The 17909-nt window shown below is 42.5% G+C and overlaps 18 non-coding genes across 18 annotated transcripts; all 18 read left to right on the forward strand.

Annotated features, from left to right (window-relative positions):
- Positions 1-576: 576 nt before the first annotated feature.
- Positions 577-647, forward strand: trnag-gcc. Its single transcript has one exon. It is a non-coding gene; the product is annotated as a tRNA-Gly (tRNA).
- A 633-nt stretch (positions 648-1280) lies between these two features.
- Positions 1281-1351, forward strand: trnag-gcc. Its single transcript has one exon. It is a non-coding gene; the product is annotated as a tRNA-Gly (tRNA).
- A 1331-nt stretch (positions 1352-2682) lies between these two features.
- trnag-gcc lies at positions 2683-2753 on the forward strand. Its single transcript has one exon. It is a non-coding gene; the product is annotated as a tRNA-Gly (tRNA).
- Positions 2754-3386: 633 nt separating this feature from the next.
- Positions 3387-3457, forward strand: trnag-gcc. Its single transcript has one exon. It is a non-coding gene; the product is annotated as a tRNA-Gly (tRNA).
- A 633-nt stretch (positions 3458-4090) lies between these two features.
- trnag-gcc lies at positions 4091-4161 on the forward strand. The gene has a single exon. It is a non-coding gene; the product is annotated as a tRNA-Gly (tRNA).
- A 634-nt stretch (positions 4162-4795) lies between these two features.
- trnag-gcc lies at positions 4796-4866 on the forward strand. The gene has a single exon. It is a non-coding gene; the product is annotated as a tRNA-Gly (tRNA).
- Positions 4867-5501: 635 nt separating this feature from the next.
- On the forward strand, positions 5502-5572 carry trnag-gcc. Its single transcript has one exon. It is a non-coding gene; the product is annotated as a tRNA-Gly (tRNA).
- Positions 5573-6208: 636 nt separating this feature from the next.
- On the forward strand, positions 6209-6279 carry trnag-gcc. Its single transcript has one exon. It is a non-coding gene; the product is annotated as a tRNA-Gly (tRNA).
- A 1336-nt stretch (positions 6280-7615) lies between these two features.
- On the forward strand, positions 7616-7685 carry trnag-gcc. Its single transcript has one exon. It is a non-coding gene; the product is annotated as a tRNA-Gly (tRNA).
- Positions 7686-8319: 634 nt separating this feature from the next.
- On the forward strand, positions 8320-8389 carry trnag-gcc. The gene has a single exon. It is a non-coding gene; the product is annotated as a tRNA-Gly (tRNA).
- Positions 8390-11832: 3443 nt separating this feature from the next.
- Positions 11833-11903, forward strand: trnag-gcc. Its single transcript has one exon. It is a non-coding gene; the product is annotated as a tRNA-Gly (tRNA).
- Positions 11904-12536: 633 nt separating this feature from the next.
- trnaa-ugc lies at positions 12537-12605 on the forward strand. Its single transcript has one exon. It is a non-coding gene; the product is annotated as a tRNA-Ala (tRNA).
- A 632-nt stretch (positions 12606-13237) lies between these two features.
- On the forward strand, positions 13238-13308 carry trnag-gcc. Its single transcript has one exon. It is a non-coding gene; the product is annotated as a tRNA-Gly (tRNA).
- Positions 13309-13942: 634 nt separating this feature from the next.
- On the forward strand, positions 13943-14013 carry trnag-gcc. Its single transcript has one exon. It is a non-coding gene; the product is annotated as a tRNA-Gly (tRNA).
- A 635-nt stretch (positions 14014-14648) lies between these two features.
- On the forward strand, positions 14649-14718 carry trnag-gcc. Its single transcript has one exon. It is a non-coding gene; the product is annotated as a tRNA-Gly (tRNA).
- Positions 14719-15353: 635 nt separating this feature from the next.
- trnag-gcc lies at positions 15354-15424 on the forward strand. Its single transcript has one exon. It is a non-coding gene; the product is annotated as a tRNA-Gly (tRNA).
- Positions 15425-16059: 635 nt separating this feature from the next.
- Positions 16060-16130, forward strand: trnag-gcc. The gene has a single exon. It is a non-coding gene; the product is annotated as a tRNA-Gly (tRNA).
- Positions 16131-17463: 1333 nt separating this feature from the next.
- trnag-gcc lies at positions 17464-17534 on the forward strand. Its single transcript has one exon. It is a non-coding gene; the product is annotated as a tRNA-Gly (tRNA).
- Positions 17535-17909: the final 375 nt, after the last annotated feature.

The following is a 17909-nucleotide window of genomic DNA, read 5'->3' on the forward strand; positions in this document are numbered from 1 at the left end:
AACAAAGAGACTATCGAGCAAGTGTAGAAAATGTGGCAATCCCACGGACGCATGATGAAAGTCTTCCGGCAGCTCATAGCGTGAACCTTTGAAAGAATGGCGAGTCCTCGATTTTCTATGTGTTGCAGTTGAGCCGTCGCCCTGTCTTTCTAAAGTTTCAAGCATGTTTGTAAATGTACAAGACATACTGCGTCATCGTTCCATCATATTTTCGCACCATCTTAGTTGAAGTAAACATTTTCAAACACTTTTCCGTAAAAAGCTTAGATGCTTCGGATTAAACGTCAAATTCGCTGAGTTGCATTCCCGAACTCTTGGTCCTTACCCAGTTAAATGGGCAATATCCAGAAACTATAGTACAAGTGAACATTTACAAGATGACGACAGGAGGAAGAATCCACTGACATCAGACGGAGAAGCAAAAAATTGACTGGAAGTATCAAAGCGATAATACTTCACATGATATGATGTGAGGAGCTAAATGGAAAACGTCTTGCCAAATGAAAATAAAACAAAAAGGCTTTATTTATGCTTGAAACAATCGTCATCATCCTCGCACGATACTGTTCAGGTTTAGCATTGGTGGTTCAGTGGTAGAATTCTCGCCTGCCACGCGGGAGGCCTGGGTTCGATTCCCGGCCAATGCAGCAGTACTTTTCAAAGACGCAATGTGGCAAATTCCACTCTTCACTGTAATTTCTGTGGAACAAAGAGACCGTCGAGCAAATGTAGAAAATGTGGCTAACCCACGGGCGTGATGAAAGTCTTCCGGCAGCTCATAGCGTGAACCTTTGAAAGAACGGCGAGTCCTCGATTTTCTATGTGTTGCAGTTGAGCCGTCGCCCTGTCTTTCTAAAGTTTCAAGCATGTTTGTAAATGTACAAGACATACTGCGTCATCGTTCCATCATATTTTCGCACCATCTTAGTTGAAGTAAACATTTTCAAAGACTTTTCCGTAAAAAGCTTAGAGGCTTCGGATTAAAGGTCAAATTCGCTGAGTTGCATTCCCGAACTCTTGGTCCTTACCCAGTTAAATGGGCAATATCCAGAAACTGTAGTACAAGTGAACATTTACAAGATGACGACAGGAGGAAGAATCCACTGACATCAGACGGAGAAGCAAAAATTGACTGGAAGTATCAAACGCGATAATACTTCACATGATATGATGTGAGGAGCTAAATGGAAAACGTCTTGCCAAATGAAAATAAAACAAAAAGGCTTTATTTATGCTTGAAACAATCGTCATCATCCTCGCACGATTACTGTTCAGGTTTAGCATTGGTGGTTCAGTGGTAGAATTCTCGCCTGCCACGCTGGAGGCCCGGGTTCGATTCCCGGCTAATGCAGCAGTACTTTTCAAAGACGCAATGTGGCAAATTCCACTCTTCACTGTAATTTCTGTGGAACAAAGAGACTATCGAGCAAGTGTAGAAAATGTGGCAATCCCACGGACGCGTGATGAAAGTCTTCCGGCAGCTCATAGCGTGAACCTTTGAAAGAACGGCGAGTCCTCGATTTTCTATGTGTTGCAGTTGAGCCGTCGCCCTGTCTTTCTAAAGTTTCAAGCATGTTTGTAAATGTACAAGACATACTGCGTCATCGTTCCATCATATTTTCGCACCATCTTAGTTGAAGTAAACATTTTCAAACACTTTTCCGTAAAAAGCTTAGATGCTTCGGATTAAACGTCAAATTCGCTGAGTTGCATTCCCGAACTCTTGGTCCTTACCCAGTTAAATGGGCAATATCCAGAAACTGTAGTACAAGTGAACATTTACAAGATGACGACAGGAGGAAGAATCCACTGACATCAGACGGAGAAGCAAAAATTGACTGGGAATGACGATAATACTTCACATGATATGATGTGAGGAGCTAAATGGAAAACGTCTTGCCAAATGAAAATAAAACAAAAAGGCTTTATTTATGCTTGAAACAATCGTCATCATCCTCGCACGATTACTGTTCAGGTTTAGCATTGGTGGTTCAGTGGTAGAATTCTCGCCTGCCACGCTGGAGGCCCGGTTCGATTCCCGCCAATGCAGCAGTACTTTTCAAAGACGCAATGTGGCAAATTCCACTCTTCACTGTAATTTCTGTGGAACAAAGAGACAACGAGCAAAGAAAGAAAATGTGGCAACCCACGGACGCGTGATGAAAGTCTTCCGGCAGCTCGTAGCGTGAGCCTTTGAAAGAAAGGCGGGTCCTGAATTTTCTATGTGTTGCAGTCGAGCCGTCGCCCTGTCTTTCTAAAGTTTCAAGCATGTTTGTAAATGTACAAGACATACTGCGTCATCGTTCCATCATATTTTCGCACCATCTTAGTTGAAGTAAACATTTTCAAAGACTTTTCCGTAAAAAGCTTAGATGCTTCGGATTAAACGTCAAATTCGCTGAGTTGCATTCCCGAACTCTTGGTCCTTACCCAGTTAAATGGGCAATATCCAGAAACTATAGTACAAGTGAACATTTACAAGATGACGACAGGAGGAAGAATCCACTGACATCAGACGGAGAAGCAAAAAATTGACTGGAAGTATCAAAGCGATAATACTTCACATGATATGATGTGAGGAGCTAAATGGAAAACGTCTTGCCAAATGAAAATAAAACAAAAAGGCTTTATTTATGCTTGAAACAATCGTCATCATCCTCGCACGATTACTGTTCAGGTTTAGCATTGGTGGTTCAGTGGTAGAATTCTCGCCTGCCACGTTGGAGGCCCGGGTTCTATTCCCGGCTAATGCAGCAGTACTTTTCAAAGACGCAATGTGGCAAATTCCACTCTTCACTGTAATTTCTGTGGAACAAAGAGACTATCGAGCAAGTGTAGAAAATGTGGCAACCCACGGACGCATGATGAAAGTCTTCCGGCAGCTCATAGCGTGAACCTTTGAAAGAAGGCGAGTCCTCGATTTTCTATGTGTTGCAGTTGAGCCGTCGCCCTGTCTTTCTAAAGTTTCAAGCATGTTTGTAAATGTACAAGACATACTGCGTCATCGTTCCATCATATTTTCGCACCATCTTAGTTGAAGTAAACATTTTCAAAGACTTTTCCGTAAAAAGCTTAGAGGCTTCGGATTAAACGTCAAATTCGCTGAGTTGCATTCCCGAACTCTTGGTCCTTACCCAGTTAAATGGGCAATATCCAGAAACTGTAGTACAAGTGAACATTTACAAGATGACGACAGGAGGAAGAATCCACTGACATCAGACGGAGAAGCAAAAAATTGACTGGAAGTATCAAACGCGATAATACTTCACATGATATGATGTGAGGAGCTAAATGGAAAACGTCTTGCCAAATGAAAATAAAACAAAAAGGCTTTATTTATGCTTGAAACAATCGTCATCATCCTCGCACGATACTGTTCAGGTTTAGCATTGGTGGTTCAGTGGTAGAATTCTCGCCTGCCACGCGGGAGGCCCGGGTTCGATTCCCGGCCAATGCAGCAGTACTTTTCAAAGACGCAATGTGGCAAATTCCACTCTTCACTGTAATTTCTGTGGAACAAAGAGACCGTCGAGCAAATGTAGAAAATGTGGCAATCCCACGGACGTGATGAAAGTCTTCCGGCAGCTCATAGCGTGAACCTTTGAAAGAAAGGCGAGTCCTCGATTTTCTATGTGTTGCAGTTGAGCCGTCGCCCTGTCTTTCTAAAGTTTCAAGCATGTTTGTAAATGTACAAGACATACTGCGTCATCGTTCCATCATATTTTCGCACCATCTTAGTTGAAGTAAACATTTTCAAAGACTTTTCCGTAAAAAGCTTAGAGGCTTCGGATTAAAGGTCAAATTCGCTGAGTTGCATTCCCGAAATCTTGGTCCTTACCCAGTTAAATGGGCAATATCCAGAAACTGTAGTACAAGTGAACATTTACAAGATGACGACAGGAGGAAGAATCCACTGACATCAGACGGAGAAGCAAAAAATTGACTGGAAGTATCAAACGCGATAATACTTCACATGATATGATGTGAGGAGCTAAATGGAAAACGTCTTGCCAAATGAAAATAAAACAAAAAGGCTTTATTTATGCTTGAAACAATCGTCATCATCCTCGCACGATACTGTTCAGGTTTAGCATTGGTGGTTCAGTGGTAGAATTCTCGCCTGCCACGCGGGAGGCCCGGGTTCGATTCCCGGCCAATGCAGCAGTACTTTTCAAAGACGCAATGTGGCAAATTCCACTCTTCACTGTAATTTCTGTGGAACAAAGAGACCGTCGAGCAAATGTAGAAAATGTGGCAATCCCACGGACGCATGATGAAAGTCCTCCGGCAGCTCATAGCGTGAACCTTTGAAAGAATGGCGAGTCCTCGATTTTCTATGTGTTGCAGTTGAGCCGTCGCCCTGTCTTTCTAAAGTTTCAAGCATGTTTGTAAATGTACAAGACATACTGCGTCATCGTTCCATCATATTTTCGCACCATCTTAGTTGAAGTAAACATTTTCAAACACTTTTCCGTAAAAAGCTTAGATGCTTCGGATTAAACGTCAAATTCGCTGAGTTGCATTCCCGAACTCTTGGTCCTTACCCAGTTAAATGGGCAATATCCAGAAACTGTAGTACAAGTGAACATTTACAAGATGACGACAGGAGGAAGAATCCACTGACATCAGACGGAGAAGCAAAAAATTGACTGGAAGTATCAAGCGATAATACTTCACATGATATGATGTGAGGAGCTAAATGGAAAACGTCTTGCCAAATGAAAATAAAACAAAAAGGCTTTATTTATGCTTGAAACAATCGTCATCATCCTCGCACGATTACTGTTCAGGTTTAGCATTGGTGGTTCAGTGGTAGAATTCTCGCCTGCCACGCTGGAGGCCCGGTTTCGATTCCCGGCCAATGCAGCAGTACTTTTCAAAGACGCAATGTGGCAAATTCCACTCTTCACTGTAATTTCTGTGGAACAAAGAGACCGTCGAGCAAATGTAGAAAATGTGGCAATCCCACGGACGCGTGATGAAAGTCTTCCGGCAGCTCATAGCGTGAACCTTTGAAAGAAGGCGAGTCCTCGATTTTCTATGTGTTGCAGTTGAGCCGTCGCCCTGTCTTTCTAAAGTTTCAAGCATGTTTGTAAATGTACAAGACATACTGCGTCATCGTTCCATCATATTTTCGCACCATCTTAGTTGAAGTAAACATTTTCAAAGACTTTTCCGTAAAAAGCTTAGATGCTTCGGATTAAACGTCAAATTCGCTGAGTTGCATTCCCGAACTCTTGGTCCTTACCCAGTTAAATGGGCAATATCCAGAAACTATAGTACAAGTGAACATTTACAAGATGACGACAGGAGGAAGAATCCACTGACATCAGACGGAGAAGCAAAAAATTGACTGGAAGTATCAAACGCGATAATACTTCACATGATATGATGTGAGGAGCTAAATGGAAAACGTCTTGCCAAATGAAAATAAAACAAAAAGGCTTTATTTATGCTTGAAACAATCGTCATCATCCTCGCACGATTACTGTTCAGGTTTAGCATTGGTGGTTCAGTGGTAGAATTCTCGCCTGCCACGCGGGAGGCCCGGGTTCGATTCCCGGCCAATGCAGCAGTACTTTTCAAAGACGCAATGTGGCAAATTCCACTCTTCACTGTAATTTCTGTGGAACAAAGAGACTATCGAGCAAGTGTAGAAAATGTGGCAATCCCACGGACGCGTGATGAAAGTCTTCCGGCAGCTCATAGCGTGAACCTTTGAAAGAACGGCGAGTCCTCGATTTTCTATGTGTTGCAGTTGAGCCGTCGCCCTGTCTTTCTAAAGTTTCAAGCATGTTTGTAAATGTACAAGACATACTGCGTCATCGTTCCATCATATTTTCGCACCATCTTAGTTGAAGTAAACATTTTCAAAGACTTTTCCGTAAAAAGCTTAGAGGCTTCGGATTAAAGGTCAAATTCGCTGAGTTGCATTCCCGAACTCTTGGTCCTTACCCAGTTAAATGGGCAATATCCAGAAACTGTAGTACAAGTGAACATTTACAAGATGACGACAGGAGGAAGAATCCACTGACATCAGACGGAGAAGCAAAAAATTGACTGGAAGTATCAAACGCGATAATACTTCACATGATATGATGTGAGGAGCTAAATGGAAAACGTCTTGCCAAATGAAAATAAAACAAAAAGGCTTTATTTATGCTTGAAACAATCGTCATCATCCTCGCACGATTACTGTTCAGGTTTAGCATTGGTGGTTCAGTGGTAGAATTCTCGCCTGCCACGCGGGAGGCCCGGGTTCGATTCCCGGCCAATGCAGCAGTACTTTTCAAAGACGCAATGTGGCAAATTCCACTCTTCACTGTAATTTCTGTGGAACAAAGAGACATCGAGCAAATGTAGAAAATGTGGCTAACCCACGGACGCGTGATGAAAGTCTTCCGGCAGCTCATAGCGTGAGCCTTTGAAAGAAAGGCGGGTCCTGAATTTTCTATGTGTTGCAGTCGAGCCGTCGCCCTGTCTTTCTAAAGTTTCAAGCATGTTTGTAAATGTACAAGACATACTGCGTCATCGTTCCATCATATTTTCGCACCATCTTAGTTGAAGTAAACATTTTCAAAGACTTTTCCGTAAAAAGCTTAGATGCTTCGGATTAAACGTCAAATTCGCTGAGTTGCATTCCCGAACTCTTGGTCCTTACCCAGTTAAATGGGCAATATCCAGAAACTATAGTACAAGTGAACATTTACAAGATGACGACAGGAGGAAGAATCCACTGACATCAGACGGAGAAGCAAAAAATTGACTGGAAGTATCAAAGCGATAATACTTCACATGATATGATGTGAGGAGCTAAATGGAAAACGTCTTGCCAAATGAAAATAAAACAAAAGGCTTTATTTATGCTTGAAACAATCGTCATCATCCTCGCACGATCACTGTTCAGGTTTAGCATTGGTGGTTCAGTGGTAGAATTCTCGCCTGCCACGCTGGAGGCCCGGTTTCGATTCCGCCAATGCAGCAGTACTTTTCAAAGACGCAATGTGGCAAATTCCACTCTTCACTGTAATTTCTGTGGAACAAAGAGACCGTCGAGCAAATGTAGAAAATGTGGCAATCCCACGGACGCATGATGAAAGTCTTCCGGCAGCTCATAGCGTGAACCTTTGAAAGAATGGCGAGTCCTCGATTTTCTATGTGTTGCAGTTGAGCCGTCGCCCTGTCTTTCTAAAGTTTCAAGCATGTTTGTAAATGTACAAGACATACTGCGTCATCGTTCCATCATATTTTCGCACCATCTTAGTTGAAGTAAACATTTTCAAACACTTTTCCGTAAAAAGCTTAGATGCTTCGGATTAAACGTCAAATTCGCTGAGTTGCATTCCCGAACTCTTGGTCCTTACCCAGTTAAATGGGCAATATCCAGAAACTATAGTACAAGTGAACATTTACAAGATGACGACAGGAGGAAGAATCCACTGACATCAGACGGAGAAGCAAAAATTGACTGGAAGTATCAAAGCGATAATACTTCACATGATATGATGTGAGGAGCTAAATGGAAAACGTCTTGCCAAATGAAAATAAAACAAAAAGGCTTTATTTATGCTTGAAACAATCGTCATCATCCTCGCACGATTACTGTTCAGGTTTAGCATTGGTGGTTCAGTGGTAGAATTCTCGCCTGCCACGCTGGAGGCCCGGTTCGATTCCCGGCCAATGCAGCAGTACTTTTCAAAGACGCAATGTGGCAAATTCCACTCTTCACTGTAATTTCTGTGGAACAAAGAGACTATCGAGCAAGTGTAGAAAATGTGGCAATCCCACGGACGCGTGATGAAAGTCTTCCGGCAGCTCATAGCGTGAACCTTTGAAAGAACGCGAGTCCTCGATTTTCTATGTGTTGCAGTTGAGCCGTCGCCCTGTCTTTCTAAAGTTTCAAGCATGTTTGTAAATGTACAAGACATACTGCGTCATCGTTCCATCATATTTTCGCACCATCTTAGTTGAAGTAAACATTTTCAAAGACTTTTCCGTAAAAAGCTTAGAGGCTTCGGATTAAAGGTCAAATTCGCTGAGTTGCATTCCCGAACTCTTGGTCCTTACCCAGTTAAATGGGCAATATCCAGAAACTGTAGTACAAGTGAACATTTACAAGATGACGACAGGAGGAAGAATCCACTGACATCAGACGGAGAAGCAAAAAATTGACTGGAAGTATCAAAGCGATAATACTTCACATGATATGATGTGAGGAGCTAAATGGAAAACGTCTTGCCAAATGAAAATAAAACAAAAAGGCTTTATTTATGCTTGAAACAATCGTCATCATCCTCGCACGATTACTGTTCAGGTTTAGCATTGGTGGTTCAGTGGTAGAATTCTCGCCTGCCACGCTGGAGGCCCGGGTCGATTCCCGGCCAATGCAGCAGTACTTTTCAAAGACGCAATGTGGCAAATTCCACTCTTCACTGTAATTTCTGTGGAACAAAGAGACCGTCGAGCAAATGTAGAAAATGTGGCTAACCCACGGACGCATGATGAAAGTCTTCCGGCAGCTCATAGCGTGAACCTTTGAAAGAAGGCGAGTCCTCGATTTTCTATGTGTTGCAGTTGAGCCGTCGCCCTGTCTTTCTAAAGTTTCAAGCATGTTTGTAAATGTACAAGACATACTGCGTCATCGTTCCATCATATTTTCGCACCATCTTAGTTGAAGTAAACATTTTCAAACACTTTTCCGTAAAAAGCTTAGATGCTTCGGATTAAACGTCAAATTCGCTGAGTTGCATTCCCGAACTCTTGGTCCTTACCCAGTTAAATGGGCAATATCCAGAAACTATAGTACAAGTGAACATTTACAAGATGACGACAGGAGGAAGAATCCACTGACATCAGACGGAGAAGCAAAAAATTGACTGGAAGTATCAATGCGATAATACTTCACATGATATGATGTGAGGAGCTAAATGGAAAACGTCTTGCCAAATGAAAATAAAACAAAAAGGCTTTATTTATGCTTGAAACAATCGTCATCATCCTCGCGACGATACTGTTCAGGTTTAGCATTGGTGGTTCAGTGGTAGAATTCTCGCCTGCCACGCGGAGGCCCGGTTCGATTCCGCCAATGCAGCAGTACTTTTCAAAGACGCAATGTGGCAAATTCCACTCTTCACTGTAATTTCTGTGGAACAAAGAGACCGTCGAGCAAATGTAGAAAATGTGGCAATCCCACGGACGCGTGATGAAAGTCTTCCGGCAGCTCATAGCGTGAACCTTTGAAAGAATGGCGAGTCCTCGATTTTCTATGTGTTGCAGTTGAGCCGTCGCCCTGTCTTTCTAAAGTTTCAAGCATGTTTGTAAATGTACAAGACATACTGCGTCATCGTTCCATCATATTTTCGCACCATCTTAGTTGAAGTAAACATTTTCAAAGACTTTTCCGTAAAAAGCTTAGAGGCTTCGGATTAAACGTCAAATTCGCTGAGTTGCATTCCCGAACTCTTGGTCCTTACCCAGTTAAATGGGCAATATCCAGAAACTATAGTACAAGTGAACATTTACAAGATGACGACAGGAGGAAGAATCCACTGACATCAGACGGAGAAGCAAAAATTGACTGGAAGTATCAAGCGATCTATACTTCACTGGATATGATGTGAGGAGCTAAATGGAAAACATCTTGCAAAATGAAAATAAAACAAAAAGGCTTTATTTATGCTTGAAACAATCGTCATCATCCTCGCACGATTACTGTTCAGGTTTAGCATTGGTGGTTCAGTGGTAGAATTCTCGCCTGCCACGCTGGAGGCCCGGTTCGATTCCGCCAATGCAGCAGTACTTTTCAAAGACGCAATGTGGCAAATTCCACTCTTCACTGTAATTTCTGTGGAACAAAGAGACCGTCGAGCAAATGTAGAAAATGTGGCTAACCCACGGACGCGTGATGAAAGTCTTCCGGCAGCTCATAGCGTGAACCTTTGAAAGAATGGCGAGTCCTCGATTTTCTATGTGTTGCAGTTGAGCCGTCGCCCTGTCTTTCTAAAGTTTCAAGCATGTTTGTAAATGTACAAGACATACTCGTCATCGTTCCATCATATTTTCGCACCATCTTAGTTGAAGTAAACATTTTCAAACACTTTTCCGTAAAAAGCTTAGATGCTTCGGATTAAACGTCAAATTCGCTGAGTTGCATTCCCGAACTCTTGGTCCTTACCCAGTTAAATGGGCAATATCCAGAAACTATAGTACAAGTGAACATTTACAAGATGACGACAGGAGGAAGAATCCACTGACATCAGACGGAGAAGCAAAAAATTGACTGGAAGTATCAAACGCGATAATACTTCACTGGATATGATGTGAGGAGCTAAATGGAAAACGTCTTGCCAAATGAAAATAAAACAAAAAGGCTTTATTTATGCTTGAAACAATCGTCATCATCCTCGCACGATTACTGTTCAGGTTTAGCATTGGTGGTTCAGTGGTAGAATTCTCGCCTGCCACGCTGGAGGCCGGTTCGATTCCCGGCCAATGCAGCAGTACTTTTCAAAGACGCAATGTGGCAAATTCCACTCTTCACTGTAATTTCTGTGGAACAAAGAGACTATCGAGCAAGTGTAGAAAATGTGGCAATCCCACGGACGCGTGATGAAAGTCTTCCGGCAGCTCATAGCGTGAACCTTTGAAAGAACGGCGAGTCCTCGATTTTCTATGTGTTGCAGTTGAGCCGTCGCCCTGTCTTTCTAAAGTTTCAAGCATGTTTGTAAATGTACAAGACATACTGCGTCATCGTTCCATCATATTTTCGCACCATCTTAGTTGAAGTAAACATTTTCAAAGACTTTTCCGTAAAAAGCTTAGAGGCTTCGGATTAAACGTCAAATTCGCTGAGTTGCATTCCCGAACTCTTGGTCCTTACCCAGTTAAATGGGCAATATCCAGAAACTATAGTACAAGTGAACATTTACAAGATGACGACAGGAGGAAGAATCCACTGACATCAGACGGAGAAGCAAAAAATTGACTGGAAGTATCAAACGCGATAATACTTCACATGATATGATGTGAGGAGCTAAATGGAAAACGTCTTGCCAAATGAAAATAAAACAAAAAGGCTTTATTTATGCTTGAAACAATCGTCATCATCCTCGCACGATTACTGTTCAGGTTTAGCATTGGTGGTTCAGTGGTAGAATTCTCGCCTGCCACGCTGGAGGCCCGGTTCGATTCCAGGCCAATACAGCAGTACTTTTCAAAGACGCAATGTGGCAAATTCCACTCTTCACTGTAATTTCTGTGGAACAAAGAGACCATCGAGCAATGTAGAAAATGTGGCAATCCCACGGACGTGATGAAAGTCTTCCGGCAGCTCATAGCGTGAACCTTTGAAAGAATGGCGAGTCCTCGATTTTCTATGTGTTGCAGTTGAGCCGTCGCCCTGTCTTTCTAAAGTTTCAAGCATGTTTGTAAATGTACAAGACATACTGCGTCATCGTTCCATCATATTTTCGCACCATCTTAGTTGAAGTAAACATTTTCAAAGACTTTTCCGTAAAAAGCTTAGAGGCTTCGGATTAAACGTCAAATTCGCTGAGTTGCATTCCCGAACTCTTGGTCCTTACCCAGTTAAATGGGCAATATCCAGAAACTGTAGTACAAGTGAACATTTACAAGATGACGACAGGAGGAAGAATCCACTGACATCAGACGGAGAAGCAAAAAATTGACTGGAAGTATCAAGCGATAATACTTCACATGATATGATGTGAGGAGCTAAATGGAAAACGTCTTGCCAAATGAAAATAAAACAAAAAGGCTTTATTTATGCTTGAAACAATCGTCATCATCCTCGCACGATACTGTTCAGGTTTAGCATTGGTGGTTCAGTGGTAGAATTCTCGCCTGCCACGCTGGAGGCCCGGGTTCGATTCCCGGCCAATGCAGCAGTACTTTTCAAAGACGCAATGTGGCAAATTCCACTCTTCACTGTAATTTCTGTGGAACAAAGAGACTATCGAGCAAGTGTAGAAAATGTGGCAATCCCACGGACGCATGATGAAAGTCTTCCGGCAGCTCATAGCGTGAACCTTTGAAAGAATGGCGAGTCCTCGATTTTCTATGTGTTGCAGTTGAGCCGTCGCCCTGTCTTTCTAAAGTTTCAAGCATGTTTGTAAATGTACAAGACATACTGCGTCATCGTTCCATCATATTTTCGCACCATCTTAGTTGAAGTAAACATTTTCAAAGACTTTTCCGTAAAAAGCTTAGAGGCTTCGGATTAAACGTCAAATTCGCTGAGTTGCATTCCCGAATCTTGGTCCTTACCCAGTTAAATGGGCAATATCCAGAAACTGTAGTACAAGTGAACATTTACAAGATGACGACAGGAGGAAGAATCCACTGACATCAGACGGAGAAGCAAAAAATTGACTGGAAGTATCAAACGCGATAATACTTCACATGATATGATGTGAGGAGCTAAATGGAAAACGTCTTGCCAAATGAAAATAAAACAAAAGGCTTTATTTATGCTTGAAACAATCGTCATCATCCTCGCACGATACTGTTCAGGTTTAGCATTGGTGGTTCAGTGGTAGAATTCTCGCCTGCCGCTGGAGGCCCGGGTTCGATTCCCGGCCAATGCAGCAGTACTTTTCAAAGACGCAATGTGGCAAATTCCACTCTTCACTGTAATTTCTGTGGAACAAAGAGACCGTCGAGCAAATGTAGAAAATGTGGCAATCCCACGGACGCATGATGAAAGTCTTCCGGCAGCTCATAGCGTGAACCTTTGAAAGAAGGCGAGTCCTCGATTTTCTATGTGTTGCAGTCGAGCCGTCGCCCTGTCTTTCTAAAGTTTCAAGCATGTTTGTAAATGTACAAGACATACTGCGTCATCGTTCCATCATATTTTCGCACCATCTTAGTTGAAGTAAACATTTTCAAAGACTTTTCCGTAAAAAGCTTAGAGGCTTCGGATTAAAGGTCAAATTCGCTGAGTTGCATTCCCGAACTCTTGGTCCTTACCCAGTTAAATGGGCAATATCCAGAAACTGTAGTACAAGTGAACATTTACAAGATGACGACAGGAGGAAGAATCCACTGACATCAGACGGAGAAGCAAAAAATTGACTGGAAGTATCAAAGCGATAATACTTCACATGATATGATGTGAGGAGCTAAATGGAAAACGTCTTGCCAAATGAAAATAAAACAAAAGGCTTTATTTATGCTTGAAACAATCGTCATCATCCTCGCACGATACTGTTCAGGTTTAGCATTGGTGGTTCAGTGGTAGAATTCTCGCCTGCCACGCGGGAGGCCCGGGTTCGATTCCCGGCCAATGCAGCAGTACTTTTCAAAGACGCAATGTGGCAAATTCCACTCTTCACTGTAATTTCTGTGGAACAAAGAGACCGTCGAGCAAATGTAGAAAATGTGGCTAACCCACGGACGCGTGATGAAAGTCTTCCGGCAGCTCATAGCGTGAACCTTTGAAAGAAGGCGAGTCCTCGATTTTCTATGTGTTGCAGTTGAGCCGTCGCCCTGTCTTTCTAAAGTTTCAAGCATGTTTGTAAATGTACAAGACATACTGCGTCATCGTTCCATCATATTTTCGCACCATCTTAGTTGAAGTAAACATTTTCAAACACTTTTCCGTAAAAAGCTTAGATGCTTCGGATTAAACGTCAAATTCGCTGAGTTGCATTCCCGAACTCTTGGTCCTTACCCAGTTAAATGGGCAATATCCAGAAACTATAGTACAAGTGAACATTTACAAGATGACGACAGGAGGAAGAATCCACTGACATCAGACGGAGAAGCAAAAAATTGACTGGAAGTATCAAAGCGATAATACTTCACATGATATGATGTGAGGAGCTAAATGGAAAACGTCTTGCCAAATGAAAATAAAACAAAAAGGCTTTATTTATGCTTGAAACAATCGTCATCATCCTCGCACGAATACTGTTCAGGTTTAGCATTGGTGGTTCAGTGGTAGAATTCTCGCCTGCCACGCTGGAGGCCCGGGTTCGATTCCCGGCCAATGCAGCAGTACTTTTCAAAGACGCAATGTGGCAAATTCCACTCTTCACTGTAATTTCTGTGGAACAAAGAGACCGTCGAGCAAATGTAGAAAATGTGGCTAATCCCACGGACGCGTGATGAAAGTCTTCCGGCAGCTCATAGCGTGAACCTTTGAAAGAAGGCGAGTCCTCGATTTTCTATGTGTTGCAGTTGAGCCGTCGCCCTGTCTTTCTAAAGTTTCAAGCATGTTTGTAAATGTACAAGACATACTGCGTCATCGTTCCATCATATTTTCGCACCATCTTAGTTGAAGTAAACATTTTCAAACACTTTTCCGTAAAAAGCTTAGATGCTTCGGATTAAACGTCAAATTCGCTGAGTTGCATTCCCGAACTCTTGGTCCTTACCCAGTTAAATGGGCAATATCCAGAAACTGTAGTACAAGTGAACATTTACAAGATGACGACAGGAGGAAGAATCCACTGACATCAGACGGAGAAGCAAAAAATTGACTGGAAGTATCAAAGCGATAATACTTCACATGATATGATGTGAGGAGCTAAATGGAAAACGTCTTGCCAAATGAAAATAAAACAAAAAGGCTTTATTTATGCTTGAAACAATCGTCATCATCCTCGCACGATTACTGTTCAGGTTTAGCATTGGTGGTTCAGTGGTAGAATTCTCGCCTGCCACGCTGGAGGCCCGGGTTCGATTCCGGCCAATGCAGCAGTACTTTTCAAAGACGCAATGTGGCAAATTCCACTCTTCACTGTAATTTCTGTGGAACAAAGAGACCGTCGAGCAAATGTAGAAAATGTGGCTAACCCACGGACGCGTGATGAAAGTCTTCCGGCAGCTCGTAGCGTGAGCCTTTGAAAGAAAGGCGAGTCCTCGATTTTCTATGTGTTGCAGTTGAGCCGTCGCCCTGTCTTTCTAAAGTTTCAAGCATGTTTGTAAATGTACAAGACATACTGCGTCATCGTTCCATCATATTTTCGCACCATCTTAGTTGAAGTAAACATTTTCAAAGACTTTTCCGTAAAAAGCTTAGATGCTTCGGATTAAACGTCAAATTCGCTGAGTTGCATTCCCGAACTCTTGGTCCTTACCCAGTTAAATGGGCAATATCCAGAAACTATAGTACAAGTGAACATTTACAAGATGACGACAGGAGGAAGAATCCACTGACATCAGACGGAGAAGCAAAAAATTGACTGGAAGTATCAAACGCGATAATACTTCACATGATATGATGTGAGGAGCTAAATGGAAAACGTCTTGCCAAATGAAAATAAAACAAAAAGGCTTTATTTATGCTTGAAACAATCGTCATCATCCTCGCACGATACTGTTCAGGTTTAGCATTGGTGGTTCAGTGGTAGAATTCTCGCCTGCCACGCGGGAGGCCCGGGTTCGATTCCCGGCCAATGCAGCAGTACTTTTCAAAGACGCAATGTGGCAAATTCCACTCTTCACTGTAATTTCTGTGGAACAAAGAGACCATCGAGCAAGTGTAGAAAATGTGGCAATCCCACGGACGCATGATGAAAGTCTTCCGGCAGCTCATAGCGTGAACCTTTGAAAGAATGGCGAGTCCTCGATTTTCTATGTGTTGCAGTTGAGCCGTCGCCCTGTCTTTCTAAAGTTTCAAGCATGTTTGTAAATGTACAAGACATACTGCGTCATCGTTCCATCATATTTTCGCACCATCTTAGTTGAAGTAAACATTTTCAAAGACTTTTCCGTAAAAAGCTTAGAGGCTTCGGATTAAAGGTCAAATTCGCTGAGTTGCATTCCCGAAATCTTGGTCCTTACCCAGTTAAATGGGCAATATCCAGAAACTGTAGTACAAGTGAACATTTACAAGATGACGACAGGAGGAAGAATCCACTGACATCAGACGGAGAAGCAAAAAATTGACTGGAAGTATCAAACGCGATAATACTTCACATGATATGATGTGAGGAGCTAAATGGAAAACGTCTTGCCAAATGAAAATAAAACAAAAGGCTTTATTTATGCTTGAAACAATCGTCATCATCCTCGCACGATCACTGCTCAGGTTTAGCATTGGTGGTTCAGTGGTAGAATTCTCGCCTGCCACGCTGGAGGCCCGGGTTCGATTCCCGGCCAATGCAGCAGTACTTTTCAAAGACGCAATGTGGCAAATTCCACTCTTCACTGTAATTTCTGTGGAACAAAGAGACTATCGAGCAAGTGTAGAAAATGTGGCAATCCCACGGACGTGATGAAAGTCTTCCGGCAGCTCATAGCGTGAACCTTTGAAAGAATGGCGAGTCCTCGATTTTCTATGTGTTGCAGTTGAGCCGTCGCCCTGTCTTTCTAAAGTTTCAAGCATGTTTGTAAATGTACAAGACATACTGCGTCATCGTTCCATCATATTTTCGCACCATCTTAGTTGAAGTAAACATTTTCAAAGACTTTTCCGTAAAAAGCTTAGAGGCTTCGGATTAAAGGTCAAATTCGCTGAGTTGCATTCCCGAAATCTTGGTCCTTACCCAGTTAAATGGGCAATATCCAGAAACTGTAGTACAAGTGAACATTTACAAGATGACGACAGGAGGAAGAATCCACTGACATCAGACGGAGAAGCAAAAATTGACTGGAAGTATCAATGTGATAATACTTCACATGATATGATGTGAGGAGCTAAATGGAAAACGTCTTGCCAAATGAAAATAAAACAAAAGGCTTTATTTATGCTTGAAACAATCGTCATCATCCTCGCACGATTACTGTTCAGGTTTAGCATTGGTGGTTCAGTGGTAGAATTCTCGCCTGCCACGCTGGAGGCCCGGTTCGATTCCGCCAATGCAGCAGTACTTTTCAAAGACGCAATGTGGCAAATTCCACTCTTCACTGTAATTTCTGTGGAACAAAGAGACCATCGAGCAAGTGTAGAAAATGTGGCAATCCCACGGACGCATGATGAAAGTCTTCCGGCAGCTCATAGCGTGAACCTTTGAAAGAATGGCGAGTCCTCGATTTTCTATGTGTTGCAGTTGAGCCGTCGCCCTGTCTTTCTAAAGTTTCAAGCATGTTTGTAAATGTACAAGACATACTGCGTCATCGTTCCATCATATTTTCGCACCATCTTAGTTGAAGTAAACATTTTCAAAGACTTTTCCGTAAAAAGCTTAGAGGCTTCGGATTAAACGTCAAATTCGCTGAGTTGCATTCCCGAATCTTGGTCCTTACCCAGTTAAATGGGCAATATCCAGAAACTGTAGTACAAGTGAACATTTACAAGATGACGACAGGAGGAAGAATCCACTGACATCAGACGGAGAAGCAAAAAATTGACTGGAAGTATCAAACGCGATAATACTTCACATGATATGATGTGAGGAGCTAAATGGAAAACGTCTTGCCAAATGAAAATAAAACAAAAAGGCTTTATTTATGCTTGAAACAATCGTCATCATCCTCGCACGATACTGTTCAGGTTTAGCATTGGTGGTTCAGTGGTAGAATTCTCGCCTGCCACGCTGGAGGCCCGGGTTCGATTCCCGGCCAATGCAGCAGTACTTTTCAAAGACGCAATGTGGCAAATTCCACTCTTCACTGTAATTTCTGTGGAACATAGAGACCATCGAGCAAATGTAGAAAATAATTTGGGGAAAGTTTTTTTCCGGGCCCGGCCCTCTTTTAAAACGTGTTTTTAAATTACAAGAGGGGGGGGGGGGGCCCCCCCCCCCCCCCGTTGAATTTTTCCTTCCCGTTTTTCCCTTTAAATTTGTGGGGGGTTTTGCAGGGGTTTTGGGCCCCAAATTCGGCCCTTGGGTTTTTTTTTCTTAAAGTTTTTTTTAAAGGGCAAAATTTTGGGGGGGGGGTTTGGTAAAATTTTTAAAACAAGGGAAACCCCCTTTTCTGCGTCAAAATCCCGGGGGGTTCCC

The sequence above is a fragment of the Polypterus senegalus genome, unplaced genomic scaffold (genome assembly GCF_016835505.1).
Source record: "Polypterus senegalus isolate Bchr_013 unplaced genomic scaffold, ASM1683550v1 scaffold_1777, whole genome shotgun sequence".
In the NCBI taxonomy this organism is placed as follows: domain Eukaryota; kingdom Metazoa; phylum Chordata; class Cladistia; order Polypteriformes; family Polypteridae; genus Polypterus; species Polypterus senegalus.